The sequence below is a fragment of the Coregonus clupeaformis genome, chromosome 27, assembly GCF_020615455.1.
Source record: "Coregonus clupeaformis isolate EN_2021a chromosome 27, ASM2061545v1, whole genome shotgun sequence".
Taxonomy (NCBI): domain Eukaryota; kingdom Metazoa; phylum Chordata; class Actinopteri; order Salmoniformes; family Salmonidae; genus Coregonus; species Coregonus clupeaformis.
In genome coordinates this window covers 40233678-40243706 of record NC_059218.1, presented here as the reverse complement: position 1 = coordinate 40243706, position 10029 = coordinate 40233678, and positions in this window count along the sequence as shown.

The window sequence follows — 10029 nt, the reverse complement described above, 5'->3', positions numbered from 1 at the left end:
GCAAGTTCTATATCGTGGAGCTCCGCCCCATAGGGGAGCTCTGCTCCTAATGGTTTACCCTCTGCCCTAAGGCAGCAGCAGCCTGAGACAAAATTATGCACACACCTACAGCCAATAGGAGTACAGGTGTCCCTATAAGAGGGGGTGCCTCCCCTCAATCAGCCTCCCTTTTTCTTCAGCGACTGGATGACTAGACTGAAGAGCCAAGAAGAGACGAAGCACGAAGACTCAGGGACGAAAACGCCATTGATATTCCAGTCATCAACGTCGTCTAAATGAGCACACCGGGAGATTTTCCACCCCCAAAAGCTCTTTTCAGAGCTCAGTGCAGATGCACTTCCATGGCGGCGGTGACCACCACGACTTATGTTTCGTGTGTTTGGGATCCCAGCATGCCAAGGAAGGCGTCTGCAGTCCCCCGAATTGCGCCTCCTGCGCCTCCTTTCTTTAGAGGAGAGGAAGCAGCGTTGGGCGTTTTCAGGAGGACATCCCCCTTGAGGATGTGTTGTCGATACTAGCCTCTGCTTCAGAGGCGTCGTCCGACGGCGCAGACTCTCGGGGAAGATGGGGATTTTGAGGAAGGGTCTGGCATTCCAATGGAACAGTCGGACCCCGTCCCTCATACTTTCAAGCCCCCTTTCCTTTGGAGAGCGAGAGGGCTTGTAGTCCCTATAGCGAAGGGGGATACGAGCTCTGAGAGATCAGAAGCTCTCTCTTTCGCTGCAGCCTCTCTGAGAGCGGATTTTCCGGGTCTCATTGAGAGAGCTGCTCAATGGCTGGCAATAGAGCTGCCCCCTCTTCCCTCCGCACCGGAGGTTGATATGATGGAGGGCGGTCCTTATTCCAGGCCAAGGAAGGCGGCAGAGCCAGTGGCTCCTGCCATGCCTTCTTTGGCTAGGTACGTTGGAGGCTCGTGGGAGGCACCTTTAGCGGCGCGTTTGCCTGTAAAAGCGTATCTCCCATTCACGAGAGTGGAAGGAAGGCTTCAGGGTCAGGGAATCCCCAGGTTAGAGAGCGCCATGGCGGCGTATCTCGTACCGGGTTCGAGCCCTTGGCCCTCTTCCAAGAAGGCCACGTTGCCATCCCAGAAGGACCGACTCACAGCGTCGCTGTTAGAGAAGTCTTTTGGGTTGGGAGCCCAAGCTGTAGCAGCAGCTAACAACATTGCCCTCTTGGCGGCCTCTCTGTCCCGTTTAACCACGGGTAAGACAGAGATGGCACCGGAGGAGGTGGAGGAGGCGTCCAGAATTTCTGGCGCCATACTCCACCTTACACAGGCGTCCGCAGTCTGCGCAGGGAGATCCATGGCCACTTCGGTGGTCGGGGAACGACACCTCTGGTTGTCTTTGACTTCCATGAAAGAGGCAGACAGGACGTCTCTCTTGAACGCCCCCCTCTCTGACGACGGCCTCTTTGGGGTCGCAGTCAAGGAGGCGACGGAGCGTTTTTCGAAGTTGGAGGAGGAGAAGAAGCAGTTGGCCAAGCACCTGCCGTTGGCAGGACGACTCGGCCCCCCTCCTCCCCAAAGGCCATCTACCTCCGCCCCTCTAAGTAGACCGGGATCTACGACGAGGCGGCGTAATCGGCGTCATCCGGCGGCCACGAGCAGCAAGGGAGCGGGCTCGGCCCTCCCAGCAGCTACGGTAGCCCCACTACAGCCGGCGAGGGAGGTGACGAGGACGCCGACCTGGCCCTCCAAGGGAGGCAAGAGGAGGCGTACGTGACGGGACGCGGGGGAGAGGATGGAGGACGCATCGATGGTGTCGAACGCGCCCACTGTTTTCCCCCCCACCCTTCGGTTGAAGGGACGGGTGCTGATGTAAATGCTTTTGTTGATGTGTTTAATAAAGAGTTGGCTCCACCTGACTTTGTCAAAAAAGAGCCTCTTTTCCATAATACGTCCGAGAGCGTTCAAATCTCACCCTCTCTTCCTTACCACTTCTAAGAGCCGTTCAGCCCACCGAGGGTGCGTTGCTGAACAGGCACTAAGAGTAGGTATCCAGAAGACCTCAATCAGGTCGTCACATCACACTTCACGTATAAGAAGTGCTTTACATAGAAGGCAGCAGTCCCGGTCAGATTCTGACATGAGGACGCAGCCGCTATTTGGGGATGGCGCACTAGTACAGACTAAGGTCTCCACTAGTACGAGCCAGACCCATGCTGCGTTCACGGAGGGCCCGTACCGCGGTCACCAAGGTGCCCAGAGTATCGGCGCCCCAGGCATTGTAACACAGCAGCTATCTGGGGACGGCGCATTATCGCAGACCAAGGTCTCGGTTAATGCGATTCAGACCCATGCTACGTTCACGGAGGGCAGGATTACTAGCGTTATGGGTATAACCAAAGTATCAGCTCCCCTGACAGAACGAGCCAGTACTCACCACACTGAGCGTGAATCAACCCACCAGGGGTGCAGAGTTGAACACACACAGAAGGTGAAAGTTAAGAAGGTATCAAGGCGCCGCCTTGTTTTACCTCATAGAGACCTCATACTACAGACTTCTAGGAGTACTGTAGTGAAGGGGCTCTGATAGCGAATTGCAGTCACCTAAGATGACGCAATCGCTTGTTGGGGATGGTGCCCTGCCGCAGGCTGTGGCCTCGGTCAGTGCAATTCAGACCCGCGATGCGTTCAAGGAGGGCAGGAATACGACGGTTACGGGTTTAACCGACATCCCTACTCCTCTTTCTTTCTCAGAACGCATTTCCTCTCCCTTTCACGGGAGGCCCACCTTGGGCTGTTCCACCACTTCAATGTTGGGGAACAGTGGCGGTAAGGGCCATAGAGGAATACAGGTCCTTCCTACTGGATGCACCACAGCTTCGCGCCCAGCCACTTTCTCAGCATTGCTGGCAGTGGCGAAGAAGCTGCACCCTCTCACGCTGGCTAGAACAGACGTTGCAGAAGGGTTATGCTCTCCAATTCCACCGGACCCCACCCCGTTCAGGGGAGTGGTGGAGACGGTGATGAAAACGCCAGACAAAGTGGCCGCTCTGATGACAGAGATTACGGAACTTTTGGCGAAGGAGGCGGTGACAGTAGTTCCCCGGGAGCAAAGGAACAAAGGGCTATATTCGCCTTATTTCCTAGTGCCCAAAAAGACGGGGGGAGTGAGGCCGATTTTTGGATTTACGCATTCTCAACGAGAGCATAACCAAACGGCCCTTCCGAATGCTAACGACAAAACGTCTGCTGGAATGTGTCCAGAGAGGGGACTTTTGTACGAGCATAGACCTAAAGGACGCGTACTTTCATGTGCTGGTTCAGCCGCGTCACAGGAAGTTTCTGCGGTTCGCCTTTCAAGGGGTGGCGTACGAATACACGAGGATGCCATTTGGGTACGCCCTGGCACCTCGCACATTTTCCAAGTGTGTGGAGGCGGCATTGGAACCATTGCGTCGTCAGGGAATACGGCTACTAGCCTACCTGGACGACCTACTGGTTCTCGCCCCGTCAGCAGAGCTGGCGATCACTCACACAACACAGACAGTGATGCATCTCACAAGTCTGGGGTTCGCTGTGAATTGGAAAAAGAGCGCGCCCTGGCCCACTCATCAGATTGTCTACCTGGGGATACAGCTAGACACTGTGAGGATGAGGGCTCGAATCTCGGACCCCCGAAGGGTAGCCTTGTTGCTAGCCCTAAGGAAGTGTCGTCCGAATCACACGGTGACGGGCGCTTGTCGATCATGTCACTTTTGGGTCTCATGTCGTCAGCCCACTCTGTGGTTCCGCTGGGACTCCTGCACATGCGCAGGACGCAGCGATGGTTCGCCTAACTAAGACTAGACCCATTGCGTCAACGTCATCGGTTGGTGGTGGTTCCCCTCTCGCTCAATGCAGACCTAAACTATTGGAGAAACTTCGCGGCGTTCTCACGCACGGAGTCCCGATAGGAAAGGTGTCCTCTCACATCCCAGTATTCACGGATGCGTCCCTGACGGGATGGGGAGGGACATGTCAGACACAAGCGATAGGAGGTGTGTGGCCTCAATCAGGTCGTCACATCAACCTCCTGGAGTTGGAAACGGTTCGACTGGTTCTGACCCACTTCGCGTCTACCCTTCGGGGTCGCGATGTGCTGGTCTGGTCAGACAACCGGACCACAGTAGCCCACATAAATCGCCAGGGTGGAGTCAGGTCGCCTGCTCTCCATCGGGCGGCAGAGGAATTGTGGCTGTGGGCTCACGAGCACCTTCGCTCATTGAGAGCAGCACACATTCCGGGCTACTTGAACGTAGGAGCAGACCTCATGTCAAGAGGGGGTCCTCGAGACGACGCAGTGGTGTCTGCATCCAGACATTGTTCTCCAGATTTGGGAACAATTCGGGAGAGCCGAGGTGGACCTATTCGCGTCACGCGTGAACGCGCAATGTCCTCTGTGGTTCTCTCTGAGGGAACAGGACGAACCGCCACTGGGAAGGGACGCCTTTGCGCACCAACCGTGGCCGAGAGTTCTCCTGTATGCATTCCCTCCGCTGTCCTGCATTCTCCCACTGCTAGCCAGGGTGAGGTCAGGGGGCTGTCAGTGATACTGATAGCGCCCGATCGCCCGGGGCTCTGTGGTTTGCGGAGATGAGTCAGATGTTGATTGCGCCACCTTGGCCAATTCCACATCGACGGGACGCGTTGTCTCAGGCGGCTGGCACGATAGGGAAATTGCCCATAATCGGCCAACCACTGAAGGCCTGGCTGCTGAGAGGGACAGGCTAGAGCGCCGTGGGTTATCTGATGCAGTGATCAGGACCATACAGGGTTCACGTGCCAGTTCCACTTCTAAGATGTATGCCAGTAGATGGAACGTGTTTTCACGATGGTGTGTCACACAAGGTGTGGACCCCATGAGCTGTCAGGTGGAGAGTATTCTCTCTTTTCTGCAGCTCATGTTTGATAAGCAAAAATCGCCTGCCACGATTAGTGTTTGCAGCAGCGATTTCAGCTTGTCATGAGGGTTTTGGCAGAGACAATGTCTTTAGTCACCCTCTAGTGAAACGCTTCCTATTAGGAACGCGGCGACTTAGGCCAACACCTAGAGTCACGCTTCCTCAGTGGGATTTGGCTTTGGTACTCGAGCGCTATGTAAGTCGCCGTTCGAGCCATTGAATCAAATACCCCTCAAGATGCTGTCTATCAAGACAGCACTGTTGCTCGCTTTGACTACAGCTAAGCGGGTCAGTGATTTGTGTGCTCTTTCGACGAGACCTGACTGCCTGGCCATCAATGGTGACCTGAGCAGAGCAGTGTTACGTCCCTAACCCGGCATTTGTGCCGAAGGTTATTAAGAGTTCATATAGGTCACAGACCGTGGAGCTGTGGGCTTTTTCTCCTCCTCCTCATAGAGAGAGGAGTGAGGAGAAGCTCCATCGCCTGTGCCCGGTACGCGCTTTGGCATGTTACGTCGAGCGCACAGCAGCGATTAGGTCATCGCCTCAGTTGTTTGTGTGTCACGGTGCGGCTGCACTAGGTAGACCACTTTCAAAACAGAGGCTGTCTCACTGGCTTTGTGAAGGCATTGAGACAGCTTATGAGGTAGCAGGGCGGCAATTGCCTCAGGGTATCAGAGCTCACTCCACTCGTGGAGTAGCGGCTTCTACTGCCCTTTTTAGAGGAACAGGAGTAGAGGATATCTGTAGAGCAGCATCCTGGTCGACGCCGTCTCCATTTATCCGTTTCTATCTCTTAGATATGTCTTCTAATTCTCTGGCTCGATCTGTACTCAGCGTGGCTGAAGGGAGATCTTGAGCAAGAAAGAGAGGAGAAGCAGGACTGTGGACTCAGGTTTCCATCAGGTCCGCTTTGGTTAGGAAGACGTGTTTTTGACAGATGTGTTTTCTAACTCTTTGGCTCGGTCTGTACTCAGCATAGCTGAAGGGAGATCTGGAGCTAGGAAGAGAGGGAAAAGCAGGACTATGGACTGGGTTTCCATCAGGTCCGCTTTGGATAAGAAAACATATTTTGTGACATGAATCCTGACTGACAGGATCAGTACAGTAGAGGCATGCGTTGATTAACAGAATGTGAGGTCATCTATCTGCTTGTTCAGTTAGTATGACTCATGTTTTTGTTCCTGCCCACTAATCTCTGGGATTCCATTGAGTGAGTGAGGCGGTCTACCGCGTTCATAATGTAGAGTGACACTTGATGTCATTCCATTAGTGGTCGGTAGTGTTTTCACAGGATATTGAGGCACATCTATCTGCTAGTACAGATTAGTATGGCTTCTATTCTGGTGATCTGCCCACTAGTCATTGGCATTGCCATTGGACTAGGTGGGGCGGGTTTTTTAACCGATGACGCGGTATATTGTGACGCCCGTAGGGGTTTTTAGTTGCAGTACTGCGGGACTCGGTTGCAGCCATTGCTAGGCTTGACTTTCTCGTTTCGATGGGAAGTGTTAGGCTCGGCAGGGAGTACATTTTGGGAGCGCTACGCTCCGCCTTAAACCATTAGGAGCAGAGCTCCCCTATGGGGCGGAGCTCCACGATATAGAACGATTAGTTACCGGAGTGTAACTCCAGTTCTATGAGTGGAGCGGAGCCCCATAGGACTTAAGGCCCTGCCGACCCTCTCTAGTCTCGCTGAAGAAAAATATCTTGGGAGGCTGATTGAGGGGAGGCATCCCCTCTTATAGGGACACCTGTACTCCTATTGGCTGTAGGTGTGTGCATAATTTTGTCTCAGGCTGCTGCTGCCTTAGGGCAGAGGGTAAACCATTAGGAGCAGAGCTCCCCTATGGGGCTCCGCTCCACTCATAGAACTGGAGTTACACTCCGGTAACTAATCGTTCGCTAGTGGCTGGACCCAGTCGATACAATGTTGCAGGTTCGCTAGTGAAAGCTCAAGACAGACAGAGAGAAAGGCAGACAGGCAGAGTAGATAGATGAATGCGATTGAAAGAACCTAACCCAACTTTCACTGGTTAAAACCATGACAGAGAGGTGAGGTTGTTCTTTTCATTTGGAATAAGCTTTTATTTTGATATTTACCACTGTAGCAGTAAAAAATACGAAAAATAATAATAAGATAATGGTTAAAATCGAGCCCCCCCCCCCACAGTTAGACTTTTGTTGCATTTAGGGGAGCTCATGTCTCATTTGACAGCACAGAATGCAGTCACGTGTGCTCATCTGTACATGTGTACACAGACACACATTCACCTGTCCTGATGAATATGAAGGCAGTGTAGGCACCAAACACTGAGGTGTAAGTGAACTGGAACACTACGGGGAATACAGAATTACATCATCACTGTAATTCACTAACAGGACACTGCACATGCTTTTACGATTAATTGGGGAGGGGAGGGGGTATATTTGCATTTGATTGTGTGTTTGTGTATTAAAAGTGTCTGGTTTCAAGGTTTCTGTAAATGTTTGTATGCCTTACATGCAGAGAGCAGGAGAACTGGCAGAGTGTCTTCTTTGAGTTGCAGCTGTTCAATAACATGGTGAAAATGGGCTGCAATGGTTGATGTGAGACAGAGATGGAAACCGTAACAATGGTGTTAATGTCAAGCAGAAGTTGTCAAATAACCTAGGCCTGTCTACTAACGTCTGCATTGCCCTACCCACGCCAAAGAAGAGAGGAGCGATGAAGATGGCAGCGGTGGGTCCAGTGCAGGGTACTAGCGTGGGCAGCATACAGGCCCGGAACACCAGCTCCTCAGTCAGTGGTGCGACCACCTGGTTCCCCAGCCACACCAGGTCCCCCCCACACACCACCCAGGACCTTGGGACTGCAGCAGGGTGAGTATCGTGATGGGTGCAACAAACAACATGCACTCATGCTCATGTCAACACCCACCCACACTGCACAGACTCACTCACACCAGGCCAACTCTGGGGGACATACACACCAACACTAGCAAGAGCATGCTCACAGACATATTGACACTTATACATGCTTGATATAACTCACCGAGGCTTGATTTAATTTATGTGGGGTTATCCATAGCTGACTGGGTCAAGGGCCAAGAAAAAACACCTGAGAGAAGAGTTAGGAGGATGTACTTGTGACCACAAAAGTTGATCAGTGCATAATTGAATAGCAGTATACCAGTAACATACCAGTCAATACCAGTCATCCTGATTTTTGTTTCAGATTTAAAATAGTTATGTTGACATAGTAGATTTTAGATTCAGAGTGTGTGTGTGTGTGGGGGGGAAATCTAATGTAAAACAGGCCCACTACCATGGTGAGAATGAGGGGTAACGTGGCAGCTGGCACAAAGCCCTCCAGTCCAATGCCCATCATAGCCCACTGGGAGGGGCCCAGCATAAGAGGGAGAGAAGACAATATGAATAGAAATATAGCCTTCAATAAGCCTACTGTACTCATTTCCCACCTACCCAGGAATTTCAGACTCAACTCAAGTGAAGTATGAGTATTACACATAGATCTGCACAAAGACTACAATATTGTAGAGTAGCTACATTAACACTAATCAATAACTTAATTGCAACTTTGAAAAACATGATGGATGTTGAGGTTTGGTTCTCCTATCTCTGCAATTTACCGTGACGCCCACCCAATCTGCCCAGCGTCTTTTAATCACACTGGGATGATCCCGGTGTACACACACACACACACACATACACACACAGACACACACCCAGAGAGACACACACAGGCCGTTAAGCAAATAATGCGCTTTTCTATAGCACTAGTACGCAACATTAGACTATTGACAGACTTCTGTGTCCCAGTCCACACAGTTACCTTGGTAACTTGCCCCACCATAGGTATAAACTGCCGACGTAAGAAAAGTAAACAGTATAGAATGGACACCCTGCATACTCCATCCAGCGCCAACAAACTATCAACAAACTTGCAACATTGTATCAAAATTCTTATTTACAATGAGGACGGTGATTGGGAGTCCCATAGGGAGGCGCACCCCAGCCAAACCCGGACGACGCTGGGCCAATTGTGCGCCGCCCTATGGGACTCTCAATCACCGCCGGATTGTGATACAGCCTGAAATCGAACCAGGGTCTGTAGTGACGCCTCTATCGCGAGCTACAGAGCCTTAGACCGCTGCGCCACTCGGGAGCCCTGACATGAGCGTGCACCTGGGTTGTTTCAGTAAACTCTCTTATGTCAGATGGTGTCCAGCTCAAGGTTTCGGTAAACTCTCTTATGTCAGATGGTGTCCAGCTCAAGAGGATTATCGGTAGCCTACTGTATAATAGCTTCATAATAGCTCCTGTCCAGGTTCTGTATTTTGTGATGACTCTGACCTCTGCTGGTCATTACACGTATCACATTCACTTTCAGTAGAAATGTTAGGGTCTGAAAGATATACAAAAAACGATATTTTGAGTCAACACAATAATGGTAATAATAACAATATACTTTGACTATGGACTGCCATGTCTTCTGGGCGTTAAAAGCATGTTAAATTATCCACAGCAAAGAAGAAATAACTAGCAAAAGCCAAATGATTGAATTAGTGGATAGAAATCAGTTATTTGTAGTTTTAAGGAGATATGTAAAGTAGATAGTACACTACATGGCCAAAATAATGTGGACACCTGGTCGTCGAACATCTCATTCCAAAATCATGGGCATTAATATGGAGTTGGTGCCCCCTTTGCTGCTATAACAGCCTCCACTTTTCTGGGAAGGCTTTCCACTAGATGTTGGAACATTGCTGCGGGGACTTGCATTAGGCCTGGCTCGCAATCAGCGTTCCAATTAATCCCAAAGGTATTTGATGGGGTTGAGGTCAGGGCTCTGTGCAGGCCAGTCAAGTATTTCCACACCGATTTCGACTAACCATTTCTGCATGGACCTCGCTTTGTGCACGGGGGCATTGTCATGCTGAAACAGAAAAGGGCCTTCTCCAAACTGTTGCCACAAAGTTGGAAGCACAGAATCGTCTAGAATGTCATTGTATGCTGTAGCGTTAAGATTTCCCTTCACTGGAACTAAGAGGCCTAGCCTGAACCATGAAAAACACTCCAGTCGACGCTTGGCATTGCGCATGGTGATCTTAGGCTTGTGTGCGGCTGCTCGGCCATGGA